At 46.2% G+C, this 19,297-nt stretch overlaps 9 non-coding genes across 9 annotated transcripts; all 9 read left to right on the top strand.

Moving 5' to 3' along the window:
- Positions 1-481: 481 nt before the first annotated feature.
- Positions 482-672, top strand: LOC130325941 (U2 spliceosomal RNA). Its single transcript, XR_008870662.1, has one exon. It is a non-coding gene; the product is annotated as a U2 spliceosomal RNA (small nuclear RNA).
- A 2,084-nt stretch (positions 673-2,756) lies between these two features.
- On the top strand, positions 2,757-2,947 carry LOC130325940 (U2 spliceosomal RNA). The gene has a single exon (XR_008870661.1). It is a non-coding gene; the product is annotated as a U2 spliceosomal RNA (small nuclear RNA).
- A 2,087-nt stretch (positions 2,948-5,034) lies between these two features.
- On the top strand, positions 5,035-5,225 carry LOC130325939 (U2 spliceosomal RNA). Its single transcript, XR_008870660.1, has one exon. It is a non-coding gene; the product is annotated as a U2 spliceosomal RNA (small nuclear RNA).
- Positions 5,226-7,310: 2,085 nt separating this feature from the next.
- LOC130325938 (U2 spliceosomal RNA) lies at positions 7,311-7,501 on the top strand. The gene has a single exon (XR_008870659.1). It is a non-coding gene; the product is annotated as a U2 spliceosomal RNA (small nuclear RNA).
- A 2,085-nt stretch (positions 7,502-9,586) lies between these two features.
- Positions 9,587-9,777, top strand: LOC130325951 (U2 spliceosomal RNA). Its single transcript, XR_008870671.1, has one exon. It is a non-coding gene; the product is annotated as a U2 spliceosomal RNA (small nuclear RNA).
- A 2,089-nt stretch (positions 9,778-11,866) lies between these two features.
- LOC130325950 (U2 spliceosomal RNA) lies at positions 11,867-12,057 on the top strand. The gene has a single exon (XR_008870670.1). It is a non-coding gene; the product is annotated as a U2 spliceosomal RNA (small nuclear RNA).
- Positions 12,058-14,144: 2,087 nt separating this feature from the next.
- LOC130325949 (U2 spliceosomal RNA) lies at positions 14,145-14,335 on the top strand. The gene has a single exon (XR_008870669.1). It is a non-coding gene; the product is annotated as a U2 spliceosomal RNA (small nuclear RNA).
- A 2,090-nt stretch (positions 14,336-16,425) lies between these two features.
- LOC130325948 (U2 spliceosomal RNA) lies at positions 16,426-16,616 on the top strand. Its single transcript, XR_008870668.1, has one exon. It is a non-coding gene; the product is annotated as a U2 spliceosomal RNA (small nuclear RNA).
- A 2,090-nt stretch (positions 16,617-18,706) lies between these two features.
- On the top strand, positions 18,707-18,897 carry LOC130325937 (U2 spliceosomal RNA). Its single transcript, XR_008870658.1, has one exon. It is a non-coding gene; the product is annotated as a U2 spliceosomal RNA (small nuclear RNA).
- The last annotated feature ends 400 nt before the right edge of the window (positions 18,898-19,297 follow it).

Here is a 19,297-nt window from a genome sequence, read left to right as displayed (position 1 = left end):
TCTGCCTGAGCAGAACCATCACCGCCATAGGTTGTCAAATAACCCGGATTTAACCCACACAGGTAAGTCCAATGGGGTGCAGGCATGTCCTCTATGCTTACAGCTTCCCGTGGGTGTTGGTTTGATACCGTTTGGGGACAGCCAAGGAGGCATCTGCAGGCAACAAAGGTAGGTGTGTGCTTGTGTGTGTGTTTCCTATGCAGATCCTAAGCCCAGTGTCACATGCAAGTAGGAGGAGTAAGAAGTGTTCCTGGCAAATCCGGGTTATGGATTGCATTTAAAAAGGCCCCGTGGGAGTGCAATGGGCCCCTGTCTTGCTGCTTAGCAATAATGGTATGGGTTTAGGTTCTGCTGTGTGTACTGGTGGTTGACTGCCCCCCAGCCCAGAGTGTGCATGGAAAATTGTCTGGCAGCCTCCCTGACAGCAAGCAGTGATAGTGCCCATGAAGGGGACCTTGTTGGGCCCGCCCCTTTCACGGTTATCGCTTCTCGGCCTTTTGGCTAAGATCAAGTGTAGTATCTGTTCTTATCAGTTTAATATCTGATACGTCCCCTATCTGGGGACCATATATTAAATGGATTTTTGAGAACGGGGGCCGATTTCGAAGCTTGCTTCCGTCGCCCTATGCATTGACCCGATATGGCAGTATCTTCGGGTACAGTGCACCACCCCCTTACAGGGTTAAAAAGAAAGATTCCTACTTTCATTGCTACCTGCTTGCTGGCTAGCCAGCTAGCCAGCCCTGTGGGCCTTGCTGCTGCTGCAGCCAAAAAACAAAAGGTGGTGCTGCTGCTGCTTCTGCTTCTGCTTGTGTCTGGCCCCTGTTGGAGCGTCCAGGCACAGGACTTCTGCTGCTGCTGACTAAATGGCCTCCTTAATTGGATCATTTGAGTAGCCAGCACACCTGTGCAGGTAGGGCATGACATGATAGGCAGCTGCCTTGATAGCGGGTGGGTGCTGAATGTTCCTAATTGACAAAATAAGATTAATGCTTATGAAGAAATATAAAATCTCATCCCTTCCCCAATATCGCGCCACACCCCTACCCCTTAATTCCCTGGTTGAACGTGATGGACATATGTCTTTTTTCGACCGTACTAACTATGTAACTATGTAACATAACATGGGGGGGGGGGGTCTCCTGGCTGTTCACACAGGTGTGTCATTGCTGTACATTGACCATGCATTGCTTCTGTGGTATTGCAAAGGCAAAGACAAATGCTTCCAGCCATCCATTGCACTAATGGATTGGTCATCAGCTGGCTGTCTATGTCCCGCATCAATATAGACCAAAGTACAGAGGGTTAGGCTATGCTATTGTGCACCTACCTGATGCATCAGAAGGTGCGAGGCCCTTGCTAAATTCTGTGCACAGACTTTGAGATCTATACTTTAGACTGTATCTAAACCTGCTCCAACATGGACTGACATTCTGGCCTACTTTCAGCCGATGCGACTTGTCTGTCGCTGAACAGTCGCTTTTTATGTATTCAGCACCTATGTATAATGTTGTAAAAATGCTCTAGAAGCTAAAGTCGCAGAAATGTCACACATATTTGGCCTGCAACTTTCTGTGCGACAAATTCAGACAGGAAAAATCAGTATAAATCCTTAGAAAATTATCCCCCAGTGTCTCCATCTGCTGGCGGTATTGAATAAGCATTGCTGCACTGATGGGGTATGCATTAGACAAAAAAAAAGAAGAAAAAGAAGAATAATACGCCCAGAAAAGAGGCGAAAAGGAGAAAAACGTAAAAAAACGTGAAAAAAAAGTAAGAGGAAGAGAAGGGAAAAAAAGGTGGAAATGGGTTTAAAAGTGATTTCGGCGGAGAAATATATATATATATATATATATATATATATATATATATATATATATATACGCGCACACACACACATATATATAAACGTATTCTCCGTTGAGATATTGCAGCCGCTGCTGTGTCCAGGCCCAGGAGCCTTAGCACTGTGCTGTGATGTCACTCAATACCACTGACATCACTAGGTGTAAACAACATCTCTCCTTTGCTGTGTATGTGACTATGGAGCTGTTTGGTGATGTCGTCTATTATGGCCTTCATAGAAGCAACAGGAGATTGTTGCATCCATCTAGAACCCTCAGAACTACAGTGCTATGATGTCACTCACTTCCACAGGCCTTGCAGAGTGTAAACAACAACAACCCAGCTTTGTTGTGTATGTAACCATAGGGATTTGTGATGTCACCTAGAACCTTCACAGCAGCGACAGCTTTATGAGGAGCATCAGCACTGCTCTGCCTGAGCAGAACCATCACCGCCATAGGTTGTCAAATAACCCGGATTTAACCCACACAGGTAAGTCCAATGGGGTGCAGGCATGTCCTCTATGCTTACAGCTTCCCGTGGGTGTTGGTTTGATACCGTTTGGGGACAGCCAAGGAGGCATCTGCAGGCAACAAAGGTAGGTGTGTGCTTGTGTGTGTGTTTCCTATGCAGATCCTAAGCCCAGTGTCACATGCAAGTAGGAGGAGTAAGAAGGGTTCCTGGCAAATCCGGGTTATGGATTGCATTTAAAAAGGCCCCGTGGGAGTGCAATGGGCCCCTGTCTTGCTGCTTAGCAATAATGGTATGGGTTTAGGTTCTGCTGTGTGTACTGGTGGTTGACTGCCCCCCAGCCCAGAGTGTGCATGGAAAATTGTCTGGCAGCCTCCCTGACAGCAAGCAGTGATAGTGCCCATGAAGGGGACCTTGTTGGGCCCGCCCCTTTCACGGTTATCGCTTCTCGGCCTTTTGGCTAAGATCAAGTGTAGTATCTGTTCTTATCAGTTTAATATCTGATACGTCCCCTATCTGGGGACCATATATTAAATGGATTTTTGAGAACGGGGGCCGATTTCGAAGCTTGCTTCCGTCGCCCTATGCATTGACCCGATATGGCAGTATCTTCGGGTACAGTGCACCACCCCCTTACAGGGTTAAAAAGAAAGATTCCTACTTTCATTGCTACCTGCTTGCTGGCTAGCCAGCTAGCCAGCCCTGTGGGCCTTGCTGCTGCTGCAGCCAAAAAACAAAAGGTGGTGCTGCTGCTGCTTCTGCTGCTTCTGCTTCTGCTTGTGTCTGGCCCCTGTTGGAGCGTCCAGGCACAGGACTTCTGCTGCTGCTGACTAAATGGCCTCCTTAATTGGATCATTTGAGTAGCCAGCACACCTGTGCAGGTAGGGCATGACATGATAGGCAGCTGCCTTGATAGCGGGTGGGTGCTGAATGTTCCTAATTGACAAAATAAGATTAATGCTTATGAAGAAATATAAAATCTCATCCCTTCCCCAATATCGCGCCACACCCCTACCCCTTAATTCCCTGGTTGAACGTGATGGACATATGTCTTTTTTCGACCGTACTAACTATGTAACTATGTAACATAACATGGGGGGGGGGGGTCTCCTGGCTGTTCACACAGGTGTGTCATTGCTGTACATTGACCATGCATTGCTTCTGTGGTATTGCAAAGGCAAAGACAAATGCTTCCAGCCATCCATTGCACTAATGGATTGGTCATCAGCTGGCTGTCTATGTCCCGCATCAATATAGACCAAAGTACAGAGGGTTAGGCTATGCTATTGTGCACCTACCTGATGCATCAGAAGGTGCGAGGCCCTTGCTAAATTCTGTGCACAGACTTTGAGATCTATACTTTAGACTGTATCTAAACCTGCTCCAACATGGACTGACATTCTGGCCTACTTTCAGCCGATGCGACTTGTCTGTCGCTGAACAGTCGCTTTTTATGTATTCAGCACCTATGTATAATGTTGTAAAAATGCTCTAGAAGCTAAAGTCGCAGAAATGTCACACATATTTGGCCTGCAACTTTCTGTGCGACAAATTCAGACAGGAAAAATCAGTATAAATCCTTAGAAAATTATCCCCCAGTGTCTCCATCTGCTGGCGGTATTGAATAAGCATTGCTGCACTGATGGGGTATGCATTAGACAAAAAAAAAGAAGAAAAAGAAGAATAATACGCCCAGAAAAGAGGCGAAAAGGAGAAAAACGTAAAAAAACGTGAAAAAAAAGTAAGAGGAAGAGAAGGGAAAAAAAGGTGGAAATGGGTTTAAAAGTGATTTCGGCGGAGAAATATATATATATATATATATATATATATATATATATATATATACGCGCACACACACACATATATATAAACGTATTCTCCGTTGAGATATTGCAGCCGCTGCTGTGTCCAGGCCCAGGAGCCTTAGCACTGTGCTGTGATGTCACTCAATACCACTGACATCACTAGGTGTAAACAACATCTCTCCTTTGCTGTGTATGTGACTATGGAGCTGTTTGGTGATGTCGTCTATTATGGCCTTCATAGAAGCAACAGGAGATTGTTGCATCCATCTAGAACCCTCAGAACTACAGTGCTATGATGTCACTCACTTCCACAGGCCTTGCAGAGTGTAAACAACAACAACCCAGCTTTGTTGTGTATGTAACCATAGGGATTTGTGATGTCACCTAGAACCTTCACAGCAGCGACAGCTTTATGAGGAGCATCAGCACTGCTCTGCCTGAGCAGAACCATCACCGCCATAGGTTGTCAAATAACCCGGATTTAACCCACACAGGTAAGTCCAATGGGGTGCAGGCATGTCCTCTATGCTTACAGCTTCCCGTGGGTGTTGGTTTGATACCGTTTGGGGACAGCCAAGGAGGCATCTGCAGGCAACAAAGGTAGGTGTGTGCTTGTGTGTGTGTTTCCTATGCAGATCCTAAGCCCAGTGTCACATGCAAGTAGGAGGAGTAAGAAGGGTTCCTGGCAAATCCGGGTTATGGATTGCATTTAAAAAGGCCCCGTGGGAGTGCAATGGGCCCCTGTCTTGCTGCTTAGCAATAATGGTATGGGTTTAGGTTCTGCTGTGTGTACTGGTGGTTGACTGCCCCCCAGCCCAGAGTGTGCATGGAAAATTGTCTGGCAGCCTCCCTGACAGCAAGCAGTGATAGTGCCCATGAAGGGGACCTTGTTGGGCCCGCCCCTTTCACGGTTATCGCTTCTCGGCCTTTTGGCTAAGATCAAGTGTAGTATCTGTTCTTATCAGTTTAATATCTGATACGTCCCCTATCTGGGGACCATATATTAAATGGATTTTTGAGAACGGGGGCCGATTTCGAAGCTTGCTTCCGTCGCCCTATGCATTGACCCGATATGGCAGTATCTTCGGGTACAGTGCACCACCCCCTTACAGGGTTAAAAAGAAAGATTCCTACTTTCATTGCTACCTGCTTGCTGGCTAGCCAGCTAGCCAGCCCTGTGGGCCTTGCTGCTGCTGCAGCCAAAAAACAAAAGGTGGTGCTGCTGCTGCTTCTGCTGCTTCTGCTTCTGCTTGTGTCTGGCCCCTGTTGGAGCGTCCAGGCACAGGACTTCTGCTGCTGCTGACTAAATGGCCTCCTTAATTGGATCATTTGAGTAGCCAGCACACCTGTGCAGGTAGGGCATGACATGATAGGCAGCTGCCTTGATAGCGGGTGGGTGCTGAATGTTCCTAATTGACAAAATAAGATTAATGCTTATGAAGAAATATAAAATCTCATCCCTTCCCCAATATCGCGCCACACCCCTACCCCTTAATTCCCTGGTTGAACGTGATGGACATATGTCTTTTTTCGACCGTACTAACTATGTAACTATGTAACATAACATGGGGGGGGGGGGTCTCCTGGCTGTTCACACAGGTGTGTCATTGCTGTACATTGACCATGCATTGCTTCTGTGGTATTGCAAAGGCAAAGACAAATGCTTCCAGCCATCCATTGCACTAATGGATTGGTCATCAGCTGGCTGTCTATGTCCCGCATCAATATAGACCAAAGTACAGAGGGTTAGGCTATGCTATTGTGCACCTACCTGATGCATCAGAAGGTGCGAGGCCCTTGCTAAATTCTGTGCACAGACTTTGAGATCTATACTTTAGACTGTATCTAAACCTGCTCCAACATGGACTGACATTCTGGCCTACTTTCAGCCGATGCGACTTGTCTGTCGCTGAACAGTCGCTTTTTATGTATTCAGCACCTATGTATAATGTTGTAAAAATGCTCTAGAAGCTAAAGTCGCAGAAATGTCACACATATTTGGCCTGCAACTTTCTGTGCGACAAATTCAGACAGGAAAAATCAGTATAAATCCTTAGAAAATTATCCCCCAGTGTCTCCATCTGCTGGCGGTATTGAATAAGCATTGCTGCACTGATGGGGTATGCATTAGACAAAAAAAAAGAAGAAAAAGAAGAATAATACGCCCAGAAAAGAGGCGAAAAGGAGAAAAACGTAAAAAAACGTGAAAAAAAAGTAAGAGGAAGAGAAGGGAAAAAAAGGTGGAAATGGGTTTAAAAGTGATTTCGGCGGAGAAATATATATATATATATATATATATATATATATATATATATACGCGCACACACACACATATATATAAACGTATTCTCCGTTGAGATATTGCAGCCGCTGCTGTGTCCAGGCCCAGGAGCCTTAGCACTGTGCTGTGATGTCACTCAATACCACTGACATCACTAGGTGTAAACAACATCTCTCCTTTGCTGTGTATGTGACTATGGAGCTGTTTGGTGATGTCGTCTATTATGGCCTTCATAGAAGCAACAGGAGATTGTTGCATCCATCTAGAACCCTCAGAACTACAGTGCTATGATGTCACTCACTTCCACAGGCCTTGCAGAGTGTAAACAACAACAACCCAGCTTTGTTGTGTATGTAACCATAGGGATTTGTGATGTCACCTAGAACCTTCACAGCAGCGACAGCTTTATGAGGAGCATCAGCACTGCTCTGCCTGAGCAGAACCATCACCGCCATAGGTTGTCAAATAACCCGGATTTAACCCACACAGGTAAGTCCAATGGGGTGCAGGCATGTCCTCTATGCTTACAGCTTCCCGTGGGTGTTGGTTTGATACCGTTTGGGGACAGCCAAGGAGGCATCTGCAGGCAACAAAGGTAGGTGTGTGCTTGTGTGTGTGTTTCCTATGCAGATCCTAAGCCCAGTGTCACATGCAAGTAGGAGGAGTAAGAAGGGTTCCTGGCAAATCCGGGTTATGGATTGCATTTAAAAAGGCCCCGTGGGAGTGCAATGGGCCCCTGTCTTGCTGCTTAGCAATAATGGTATGGGTTTAGGTTCTGCTGTGTGTACTGGTGGTTGACTGCCCCCCAGCCCAGAGTGTGCATGGAAAATTGTCTGGCAGCCTCCCTGACAGCAAGCAGTGATAGTGCCCATGAAGGGGACCTTGTTGGGCCCGCCCCTTTCACGGTTATCGCTTCTCGGCCTTTTGGCTAAGATCAAGTGTAGTATCTGTTCTTATCAGTTTAATATCTGATACGTCCCCTATCTGGGGACCATATATTAAATGGATTTTTGAGAACGGGGGCCGATTTCGAAGCTTGCTTCCGTCGCCCTATGCATTGACCCGATATGGCAGTATCTTCGGGTACAGTGCACCACCCCCTTACAGGGTTAAAAAGAAAGATTCCTACTTTCATTGCTACCTGCTTGCTGGCTAGCCAGCTAGCCAGCCCTGTGGGCCTTGCTGCTGCTGCAGCCAAAAAACAAAAGGTGGTGCTGCTGCTGCTTCTGCTGCTTCTGCTTCTGCTTGTGTCTGGCCCCTGTTGGAGCGTCCAGGCACAGGACTTCTGCTGCTGCTGACTAAATGGCCTCCTTAATTGGATCATTTGAGTAGCCAGCACACCTGTGCAGGTAGGGCATGACATGATAGGCAGCTGCCTTGATAGCGGGTGGGTGCTGAATGTTCCTAATTGACAAAATAAGATTAATGCTTATGAAGAAATATAAAATCTCATCCCTTCCCCAATATCGCGCCACACCCCTACCCCTTAATTCCCTGGTTGAACGTGATGGACATATGTCTTTTTTCGACCGTACTAACTATGTAACTATGTAACATAACATGGGGGGGGGGGGTCTCCTGGCTGTTCACACAGGTGTGTCATTGCTGTACATTGACCATGCATTGCTTCTGTGGTATTGCAAAGGCAAAGACAAATGCTTCCAGCCATCCATTGCACTAATGGATTGGTCATCAGCTGGCTGTCTATGTCCCGCATCAATATAGACCAAAGTACAGAGGGTTAGGCTATGCTATTGTGCACCTACCTGATGCATCAGAAGGTGCGAGGCCCTTGCTAAATTCTGTGCACAGACTTTGAGATCTATACTTTAGACTGTATCTAAACCTGCTCCAACATGGACTGACATTCTGGCCTACTTTCAGCCGATGCGACTTGTCTGTCGCTGAACAGTCGCTTTTTATGTATTCAGCACCTATGTATAATGTTGTAAAAATGCTCTAGAAGCTAAAGTCGCAGAAATGTCACACATATTTGGCCTGCAACTTTCTGTGCGACAAATTCAGACAGGAAAAATCAGTATAAATCCTTAGAAAATTATCCCCCAGTGTCTCCATCTGCTGGCGGTATTGAATAAGCATTGCTGCACTGATGGGGTATGCATTAGACAAAAAAAAAGAAGAAAAAGAAGAATAATACGCCCAGAAAAGAGGCGAAAAGGAGAAAAACGTAAAAAAACGTGAAAAAAAAGTAAGAGGAAGAGAAGGGAAAAAAAGGTGGAAATGGGTTTAAAAGTGATTTCGGCGGAGAAATATATATATATATATATATATATATATATATATATATATACGCGCACACACACACATATATATAAACGTATTCTCCGTTGAGATATTGCAGCCGCTGCTGTGTCCAGGCCCAGGAGCCTTAGCACTGTGCTGTGATGTCACTCAATACCACTGACATCACTAGGTGTAAACAACATCTCTCCTTTGCTGTGTATGTGACTATGGAGCTGTTTGGTGATGTCGTCTATTATGGCCTTCATAGAAGCAACAGGAGATTGTTGCATCCATCTAGAACCCTCAGAACTACAGTGCTATGATGTCACTCACTTCCACAGGCCTTGCAGAGTGTAAACAACAACAACCCAGCTTTGTTGTGTATGTAACCATAGGGATTTGTGATGTCACCTAGAACCTTCACAGCAGCGACAGCTTTATGAGGAGCATCAGCACTGCTCTGCCTGAGCAGAACCATCACCGCCATAGGTTGTCAAATAACCCGGATTTAACCCACACAGGTAAGTCCAATGGGGTGCAGGCATGTCCTCTATGCTTACAGCTTCCCGTGGGTGTTGGTTTGATACCGTTTGGGGACAGCCAAGGAGGCATCTGCAGGCAACAAAGGTAGGTGTGTGCTTGTGTGTGTGTTTCCTATGCAGATCCTAAGCCCAGTGTCACATGCAAGTAGGAGGAGTAAGAAGGGTTCCTGGCAAATCCGGGTTATGGATTGCATTTAAAAAGGCCCCGTGGGAGTGCAATGGGCCCCTGTCTTGCTGCTTAGCAATAATGGTATGGGTTTAGGTTCTGCTGTGTGTACTGGTGGTTGACTGCCCCCCAGCCCAGAGTGTGCATGGAAAATTGTCTGGCAGCCTCCCTGACAGCAAGCAGTGATAGTGCCCATGAAGGGGACCTTGTTGGGCCCGCCCCTTTCACGGTTATCGCTTCTCGGCCTTTTGGCTAAGATCAAGTGTAGTATCTGTTCTTATCAGTTTAATATCTGATACGTCCCCTATCTGGGGACCATATATTAAATGGATTTTTGAGAACGGGGGCCGATTTCGAAGCTTGCTTCCGTCGCCCTATGCATTGACCCGATATGGCAGTATCTTCGGGTACAGTGCACCACCCCCTTACAGGGTTAAAAAGAAAGATTCCTACTTTCATTGCTACCTGCTTGCTGGCTAGCCAGCTAGCCAGCCCTGTGGGCCTTGCTGCTGCTGCAGCCAAAAAACAAAAGGTGGTGCTGCTGCTGCTTCTGCTGCTTCTGCTTCTGCTTGTGTCTGGCCCCTGTTGGAGCGTCCAGGCACAGGACTTCTGCTGCTGCTGACTAAATGGCCTCCTTAATTGGATCATTTGAGTAGCCAGCACACCTGTGCAGGTAGGGCATGACATGATAGGCAGCTGCCTTGATAGCGGGTGGGTGCTGAATGTTCCTAATTGACAAAATAAGATTAATGCTTATGAAGAAATATAAAATCTCATCCCTTCCCCAATATCGCGCCACACCCCTACCCCTTAATTCCCTGGTTGAACGTGATGGACATATGTCTTTTTTCGACCGTACTAACTATGTAACTATGTAACATAACATGGGGGGGGGGGGTCTCCTGGCTGTTCACACAGGTGTGTCATTGCTGTACATTGACCATGCATTGCTTCTGTGGTATTGCAAAGGCAAAGACAAATGCTTCCAGCCATCCATTGCACTAATGGATTGGTCATCAGCTGGCTGTCTATGTCCCGCATCAATATAGACCAAAGTACAGAGGGTTAGGCTATGCTATTGTGCACCTACCTGATGCATCAGAAGGTGCGAGGCCCTTGCTAAATTCTGTGCACAGACTTTGAGATCTATACTTTAGACTGTATCTAAACCTGCTCCAACATGGACTGACATTCTGGCCTACTTTCAGCCGATGCGACTTGTCTGTCGCTGAACAGTCGCTTTTTATGTATTCAGCACCTATGTATAATGTTGTAAAAATGCTCTAGAAGCTAAAGTCGCAGAAATGTCACACATATTTGGCCTGCAACTTTCTGTGCGACAAATTCAGACAGGAAAAATCAGTATAAATCCTTAGAAAATTATCCCCCAGTGTCTCCATCTGCTGGCGGTATTGAATAAGCATTGCTGCACTGATGGGGTATGCATTAGACAAAAAAAAAGAAGAAAAAGAAGAATAATACGCCCAGAAAAGAGGCGAAAAGGAGAAAAACGTAAAAAAACGTGAAAAAAAAGTAAGAGGAAGAGAAGGGAAAAAAAGGTGGAAATGGGTTTAAAAGTGATTTCGGCGGAGAAATATATATATATATATATATATATATATATATATATATATATATACGCGCACACACACACATATATATAAACGTATTCTCCGTTGAGATATTGCAGCCGCTGCTGTGTCCAGGCCCAGGAGCCTTAGCACTGTGCTGTGATGTCACTCAATACCACTGACATCACTAGGTGTAAACAACATCTCTCCTTTGCTGTGTATGTGACTATGGAGCTGTTTGGTGATGTCGTCTATTATGGCCTTCATAGAAGCAACAGGAGATTGTTGCATCCATCTAGAACCCTCAGAACTACAGTGCTATGATGTCACTCACTTCCACAGGCCTTGCAGAGTGTAAACAACAACAACCCAGCTTTGTTGTGTATGTAACCATAGGGATTTGTGATGTCACCTAGAACCTTCACAGCAGCGACAGCTTTATGAGGAGCATCAGCACTGCTCTGCCTGAGCAGAACCATCACCGCCATAGGTTGTCAAATAACCCGGATTTAACCCACACAGGTAAGTCCAATGGGGTGCAGGCATGTCCTCTATGCTTACAGCTTCCCGTGGGTGTTGGTTTGATACCGTTTGGGGACAGCCAAGGAGGCATCTGCAGGCAACAAAGGTAGGTGTGTGCTTGTGTGTGTGTTTCCTATGCAGATCCTAAGCCCAGTGTCACATGCAAGTAGGAGGAGTAAGAAGGGTTCCTGGCAAATCCGGGTTATGGATTGCATTTAAAAAGGCCCCGTGGGAGTGCAATGGGCCCCTGTCTTGCTGCTTAGCAATAATGGTATGGGTTTAGGTTCTGCTGTGTGTACTGGTGGTTGACTGCCCCCCAGCCCAGAGTGTGCATGGAAAATTGTCTGGCAGCCTCCCTGACAGCAAGCAGTGATAGTGCCCATGAAGGGGACCTTGTTGGGCCCGCCCCTTTCACGGTTATCGCTTCTCGGCCTTTTGGCTAAGATCAAGTGTAGTATCTGTTCTTATCAGTTTAATATCTGATACGTCCCCTATCTGGGGACCATATATTAAATGGATTTTTGAGAACGGGGGCCGATTTCGAAGCTTGCTTCCGTCGCCCTATGCATTGACCCGATATGGCAGTATCTTCGGGTACAGTGCACCACCCCCTTACAGGGTTAAAAAGAAAGATTCCTACTTTCATTGCTACCTGCTTGCTGGCTAGCCAGCTAGCCAGCCCTGTGGGCCTTGCTGCTGCTGCAGCCAAAAAACAAAAGGTGGTGCTGCTGCTGCTTCTGCTGCTTCTGCTTCTGCTTGTGTCTGGCCCCTGTTGGAGCGTCCAGGCACAGGACTTCTGCTGCTGCTGACTAAATGGCCTCCTTAATTGGATCATTTGAGTAGCCAGCACACCTGTGCAGGTAGGGCATGACATGATAGGCAGCTGCCTTGATAGCGGGTGGGTGCTGAATGTTCCTAATTGACAAAATAAGATTAATGCTTATGAAGAAATATAAAATCTCATCCCTTCCCCAATATCGCGCCACACCCCTACCCCTTAATTCCCTGGTTGAACGTGATGGACATATGTCTTTTTTCGACCGTACTAACTATGTAACTATGTAACATAACATGGGGGGGGGGGGTCTCCTGGCTGTTCACACAGGTGTGTCATTGCTGTACATTGACCATGCATTGCTTCTGTGGTATTGCAAAGGCAAAGACAAATGCTTCCAGCCATCCATTGCACTAATGGATTGGTCATCAGCTGGCTGTCTATGTCCCGCATCAATATAGACCAAAGTACAGAGGGTTAGGCTATGCTATTGTGCACCTACCTGATGCATCAGAAGGTGCGAGGCCCTTGCTAAATTCTGTGCACAGACTTTGAGATCTATACTTTAGACTGTATCTAAACCTGCTCCAACATGGACTGACATTCTGGCCTACTTTCAGCCGATGCGACTTGTCTGTCGCTGAACAGTCGCTTTTTATGTATTCAGCACCTATGTATAATGTTGTAAAAATGCTCTAGAAGCTAAAGTCGCAGAAATGTCACACATATTTGGCCTGCAACTTTCTGTGCGACAAATTCAGACAGGAAAAATCAGTATAAATCCTTAGAAAATTATCCCCCAGTGTCTCCATCTGCTGGCGGTATTGAATAAGCATTGCTGCACTGATGGGGTATGCATTAGACAAAAAAAAAGAAGAAAAAGAAGAATAATACGCCCAGAAAAGAGGCGAAAAGGAGAAAAACGTAAAAAAACGTGAAAAAAAAGTAAGAGGAAGAGAAGGGAAAAAAAGGTGGAAATGGGTTTAAAAGTGATTTCGGCGGAGAAATATATATATATATATATATATATATATATATATATATATATACGCGCACACACACACATATATATAAACGTATTCTCCGTTGAGATATTGCAGCCGCTGCTGTGTCCAGGCCCAGGAGCCTTAGCACTGTGCTGTGATGTCACTCAATACCACTGACATCACTAGGTGTAAACAACATCTCTCCTTTGCTGTGTATGTGACTATGGAGCTGTTTGGTGATGTCGTCTATTATGGCCTTCATAGAAGCAACAGGAGATTGTTGCATCCATCTAGAACCCTCAGAACTACAGTGCTATGATGTCACTCACTTCCACAGGCCTTGCAGAGTGTAAACAACAACAACCCAGCTTTGTTGTGTATGTAACCATAGGGATTTGTGATGTCACCTAGAACCTTCACAGCAGCGACAGCTTTATGAGGAGCATCAGCACTGCTCTGCCTGAGCAGAACCATCACCGCCATAGGTTGTCAAATAACCCGGATTTAACCCACACAGGTAAGTCCAATGGGGTGCAGGCATGTCCTCTATGCTTACAGCTTCCCGTGGGTGTTGGTTTGATACCGTTTGGGGACAGCCAAGGAGGCATCTGCAGGCAACAAAGGTAGGTGTGTGCTTGTGTGTGTGTTTCCTATGCAGATCCTAAGCCCAGTGTCACATGCAAGTAGGAGGAGTAAGAAGGGTTCCTGGCAAATCCGGGTTATGGATTGCATTTAAAAAGGCCCCGTGGGAGTGCAATGGGCCCCTGTCTTGCTGCTTAGCAATAATGGTATGGGTTTAGGTTCTGCTGTGTGTACTGGTGGTTGACTGCCCCCCAGCCCAGAGTGTGCATGGAAAATTGTCTGGCAGCCTCCCTGACAGCAAGCAGTGATAGTGCCCATGAAGGGGACCTTGTTGGGCCCGCCCCTTTCACGGTTATCGCTTCTCGGCCTTTTGGCTAAGATCAAGTGTAGTATCTGTTCTTATCAGTTTAATATCTGATACGTCCCCTATCTGGGGACCATATATTAAATGGATTTTTGAGAACGGGGGCCGATTTCGAAGCTTGCTTCCGTCGCCCTATGCATTGACCCGATATGGCAGTATCTTCGGGTACAGTGCACCACCCCCTTACAGGGTTAAAAAGAAAGATTCCTACTTTCATTGCTACCTGCTTGCTGGCTAGCCAGCTAGCCAGCCCTGTGGGCCTTGCTGCTGCTGCAGCCAAAAAACAAAAGGTGGTGCTGCTGCTGCTTCTGCTGCTTCTGCTTCTGCTTGTGTCTGGCCCCTGTTGGAGCGTCCAGGCACAGGACTTCTGCTGCTGCTGACTAAATGGCCTCCTTAATTGGATCATTTGAGTAGCCAGCACACCTGTGCAGGTAGGGCATGACATGATAGGCAGCTGCCTTGATAGCGGGTGGGTGCTGAATGTTCCTAATTGACAAAATAAGATTAATGCTTATGAAGAAATATAAAATCTCATCCCTTCCCCAATATCGCGCCACACCCCTACCCCTTAATTCCCTGGTTGAACGTGATGGACATATGTCTTTTTTCGACCGTACTAACTATGTAACTATGTAACATAACATGGGGGGGGGGGGTCTCCTGGCTGTTCACACAGGTGTGTCATTGCTGTACATTGACCATGCATTGCTTCTGTGGTATTGCAAAGGCAAAGACAAATGCTTCCAGCCATCCATTGCACTAATGGATTGGTCATCAGCTGGCTGTCTATGTCCCGCATCAATATAGACCAAAGTACAGAGGGTTAGGCTATGCTATTGTGCACCTACCTGATGCATCAGAAGGTGCGAGGCCCTTGCTAAATTCTGTGCACAGACTTTGAGATCTATACTTTAGACTGTATCTAAACCTGCTCCAACATGGACTGACATTCTGGCCTACTTTCAGCCGATGCGACTTGTCTGTCGCTGAACAGTCGCTTTTTATGTATTCAGCACCTATGTATAATGTTGTAAAAATGCTCTAGAAGCTAAAGTCGCAGAAATGTCACACATATTTGGCCTGCAACTTTCTGTGCGACAAATTCAGACAGGAAAAATCAGTATAAATCCTTAGAAAATTATCCCCCAGTGTCTCCATCTGCTGGCGGTATTGAATAAGCATTGCTGCACTGATGGGGTATGCATTAGACGAAAAAAAAGAAGAAAAAGAAGAATAATACGCCCAGAAAAGAGGCGAAAAGGAGAAAAACGTAAAAAAACGTGAAAAAAAAGTAAGAGGAAGAGAAGGGAAAAAAAGGTGGAAATGGGTTTAAAAGTGATTTCGGCGGAGAAATATATATATATATATATATATATATATATACTATATATATATATACGCGCACACACACACATATATATAAACGTATTCTCCGTTGAGATATTGCAGCCGCTGCTGTGTCCAGGCCCAGGAGCCTTAGCACTGTGCTGTGATGTCACTCAATACCACTGACATCACTAGGTGTAAACAACATCTCTCCTTTGCTGTGTATGTGACTATGGAGCTGTTTGGTGATGTCGTCTATTATGGCCTTCATAGAAGCAACAGGAGATTGTTGCATCCATCTAGAACCCTCAGAACTACAGTGCTATGATGTCACTCACTTCCACAGGCCTTGCAGAGTGTAAACAACAACAACCCAGCTTTGTTGTGTATGTAACCATAGGGATTTGTGATGTCACCTAGAACCTTCACAGCAGCGACAGCTTTATGAGGAGCATCAGCACTGCTCTGCCTGAGCAGAACCATCACCGCCATAGGTTGTCAAATAACCCGGATTTAACCCACACAGGTAAGTCCAATGGGGTGCAGGCATGTCCTCTATGCTTACAGCTTCCCGTGGGTGTTGGTTTGATACCGTTTGGGGACAGCCAAGGAGGCATCTGCAGGCAACAAAGGTAGGTGTGTGCTTGTGTGTGTGTTTCCTATGCAGATCCTAAGCCCAGTGTCACATGCAAGTAGGAGGAGTAAGAAGGGTTCCTGGCAAATCCGGGTTATGGATTGCATTTAAAAAGGCCCCGTGGGAGTGCAATGGGCCCCTGTCTTGCTGCTTAGCAATAATGGTATGGGTTTAGGTTCTGCTGTGTGTACTGGTGGTTGACTGCCCCCCAGCCCAGAGTGTGCATGGAAAATTGTCTGGCAGCCTCCCTGACAGCAAGCAGTGATAGTGCCCATGAAGGGGACCTTGTTGGGCCCGCCCCTTTCACGGTTATCGCTTCTCGGCCTTTTGGCTAAGATCAAGTGTAGTATCTGTTCTTATCAGTTTAATATCTGATACGTCCCCTATCTGGGGACCATATATTAAATGGATTTTTGAGAACGGGGGCCGATTTCGAAGCTTGCTTCCGTCGCCCTATGCATTGACCCGATATGGCAGTATCTTCGGGTACAGTGCACCACCCCCTTACAGGGTTAAAAAGAAAGATTCCTACTTTCATTGCTACCTGCTTGCTGGCTAGCCAGCTAGCCAGCCCTGTGGGCCTTGCTGCTGCTGCAGCCAAAAAACAAAAGGTGGTGCTGCTGCTGCTTCTGCTGCTTCTGCTTCTGCTTGTGTCTGGCCCCTGTTGGAGCGTCCAGGCACAGGACTTCTGCTGCTGCTGACTAAATGGCCTCCTTAATTGGATCATTTGAGTAGCCAGCACACCTGTGCAGGTAGGGCATGACATGATAGGCAGCTGCCTTGATAGCGGGTGGGTGCTGAATGTTCCTAATTGACAAAATAAGATTAATGCTTATGAAGAAATATAAAATCTCATCCCTTCCCCAATATCGCGCCACACCCCTACCCCTTAATTCCCTGGTTGAACGTGATGGACATATGTCTTTTTTCGACCGTACTAACTATGTAACTATGTAACATAACATGGGGGGGGGGGGGTCTCCTGGCTGTTCACACAGGTGTGTCATTGCTGTACATTGACCATGCATTGCTTCTGTGGTATTGCAAAGGCAAAGACAAATGCTTCCAGCCATCCATTGCACTAATGGATTGGTCATCAGCTGGCTGTCTATGTCCCGCATCAATATAGACCAAAGTACAGAGGGTTAGGCTATGCTATTGTGCACCTACCTGATGCATCAGAAGGTGCGAGGCCCTTGCTAAATTCTGTGCACAGACTTTGAGATCTATACTTTAGACTGTATCTAAACCTGCTCCAACATGGACTGACATTCTGGCCTACTTTCAGCCGATGCGACTTGTCTGTCGCTGAACAGTCGCTTTTTATGTATTCAGCACCTATGTATAATGTTGTAAAAATGCTCTAGAAGCTAAAGTCGCAGAAATGTCACACATATTTGGCCTGCAACTTTCTGTGCGACAAATTCAGACAGGAAAAATCAGTATAAATCCTTAGAAAATTATCCCCCAGTGTCTCCATCTGCTGGCGGTATTGAATAAGCATTGCTGCACTGATGGGGTATGCATTAGACGAAAAAAAAGAAGAAAAAGAAGAATAATACGCCCAGAAAAGAGGCGAAAAGGAGAAAAACGTAAAAAAACGTGAAAAAAAAGTAAGAGGAAGAGAAGGGAAAAAAAGGTGGAAATGGGTTTAAAAGTGATTTCGGCGGAGAAATATATATATATATATATATATATATATATATATATATATATATACGCGCACACACACACATATATATAAACGTATTCTCCGTTGAGATATTGCAGCCGCTGCTGTGTCCAGGCCCAGGAGCCTTAGCACTGTGCTGTGATGTCACTCAATACCACTGACATCACTAGGTGTAAACAACATCTCTCCTTTGCTGTGTATGTGACTATGGAGCTGTTTGGTGATGTCGTCTATTATGGCCTTCATAGAAGCAACAGGAGATTGTTGCATCCATCTAGAACCCTCAGAACTACAGTGCTATGATGTCACTCACTTCCACAGGCCTTGCAGAGTGTAAACAACAACAACCCAGCTTTGTTGTGTATGTAACCATAGGGATTTGTGATGTCACCTAGAACCTTCACAGCAGCGACAGCTTTATGAGGAGCATCAGCACTGCTCTGCCTGAGCAGAACCATCACCGCCATAGGTTGTCAAATAACCCGGATTTAACCCACACAGGTAAGTCCAATGGGGTGCAGGCATGTCCTCTATGCTTACAGCTTCCCGTGGGTGTTGGTTTGATACCGTTTGGGGACAGCCAAGGAGGCATCTGCAGGCAACAAAGGTAGGTGTGTGCTTGTGTGTGTGTTTCCTATGCAGATCCTAAGCCCAGTGTCACATGCAAGTAGGAGGAGTAAGAAGGGTTCCTGGCAAATCCGGGTTATGGATTGCATTTAAAAAGGCCCCGTGGGAGTGCAATGGGCCCCTGTCTTGCTGCTTAGCAATAATGGTATGGGTTTAGGTTCTGCTGTGTGTACTGGTGGTTGACTGCCCCCCAGCCCAGAGTGTGCATGGAAAATTGTCTGGCAGCCTCCCTGACAGCAAGCAGTGATAGTGCCCATGAAGGGGACCTTGTTGGGCCCGCCCCTTTCACGGTTATCGCTTCTCGGCCTTTTGGCTAAGATCAAGTGTAGTATCTGTTCTTATCAGTTTAATATCTGATACGTCCCCTATCTGGGGACCATATATTAAATGGATTTTTGAGAACGGGGGCCGATTTCGAAGCTTGCTTCCGTCGCCCTATGCATTGACCCGATATGGCAGTATCTTCGGGTACAGTGCACCACCCCCTTACAGGGTTAAAAAGAAAGATTCCTACTTTCATTGCTACCTGCTTGCTGGCTAGCCAGCTAGCCAGCCCTGTGGGCCTTGCTGCTGCTGCAGCCAAAAAACAAAAGGTGGTGCTGCTGCTGCTTCTGCTGCTTCTGCTTCTGCTTGTGTCTGGCCCCTGTTGGAGCGTCCAGGCACAGGACTTCTGCTGCTGCTGACTAAATGGCCTCCTTAATTGGATCATTTGAGTAGCCAGCACACCTGTGCAGGTAGGGCATGACATGATAGGCAGCTGCCTTGATAGCGGGTGGGTGCTGAATGTTCCTAATTGACAAAATAAGATTAATGCTTATGAAGAAATATAAAATCTCATCCCTTCCCCAATATCGCGCCACACCCCTACCCCTTAATTCCCTGGT

This window comes from Hyla sarda, unplaced genomic scaffold, assembly GCF_029499605.1.
Source record: "Hyla sarda isolate aHylSar1 unplaced genomic scaffold, aHylSar1.hap1 scaffold_2775, whole genome shotgun sequence".
Taxonomy (NCBI): Eukaryota; Metazoa; Chordata; class Amphibia; order Anura; family Hylidae; genus Hyla; species Hyla sarda.
The sequence above is the reverse complement of the archived record's forward strand: the minus strand, read 5'-3'. Positions and strand labels throughout refer to the sequence as shown.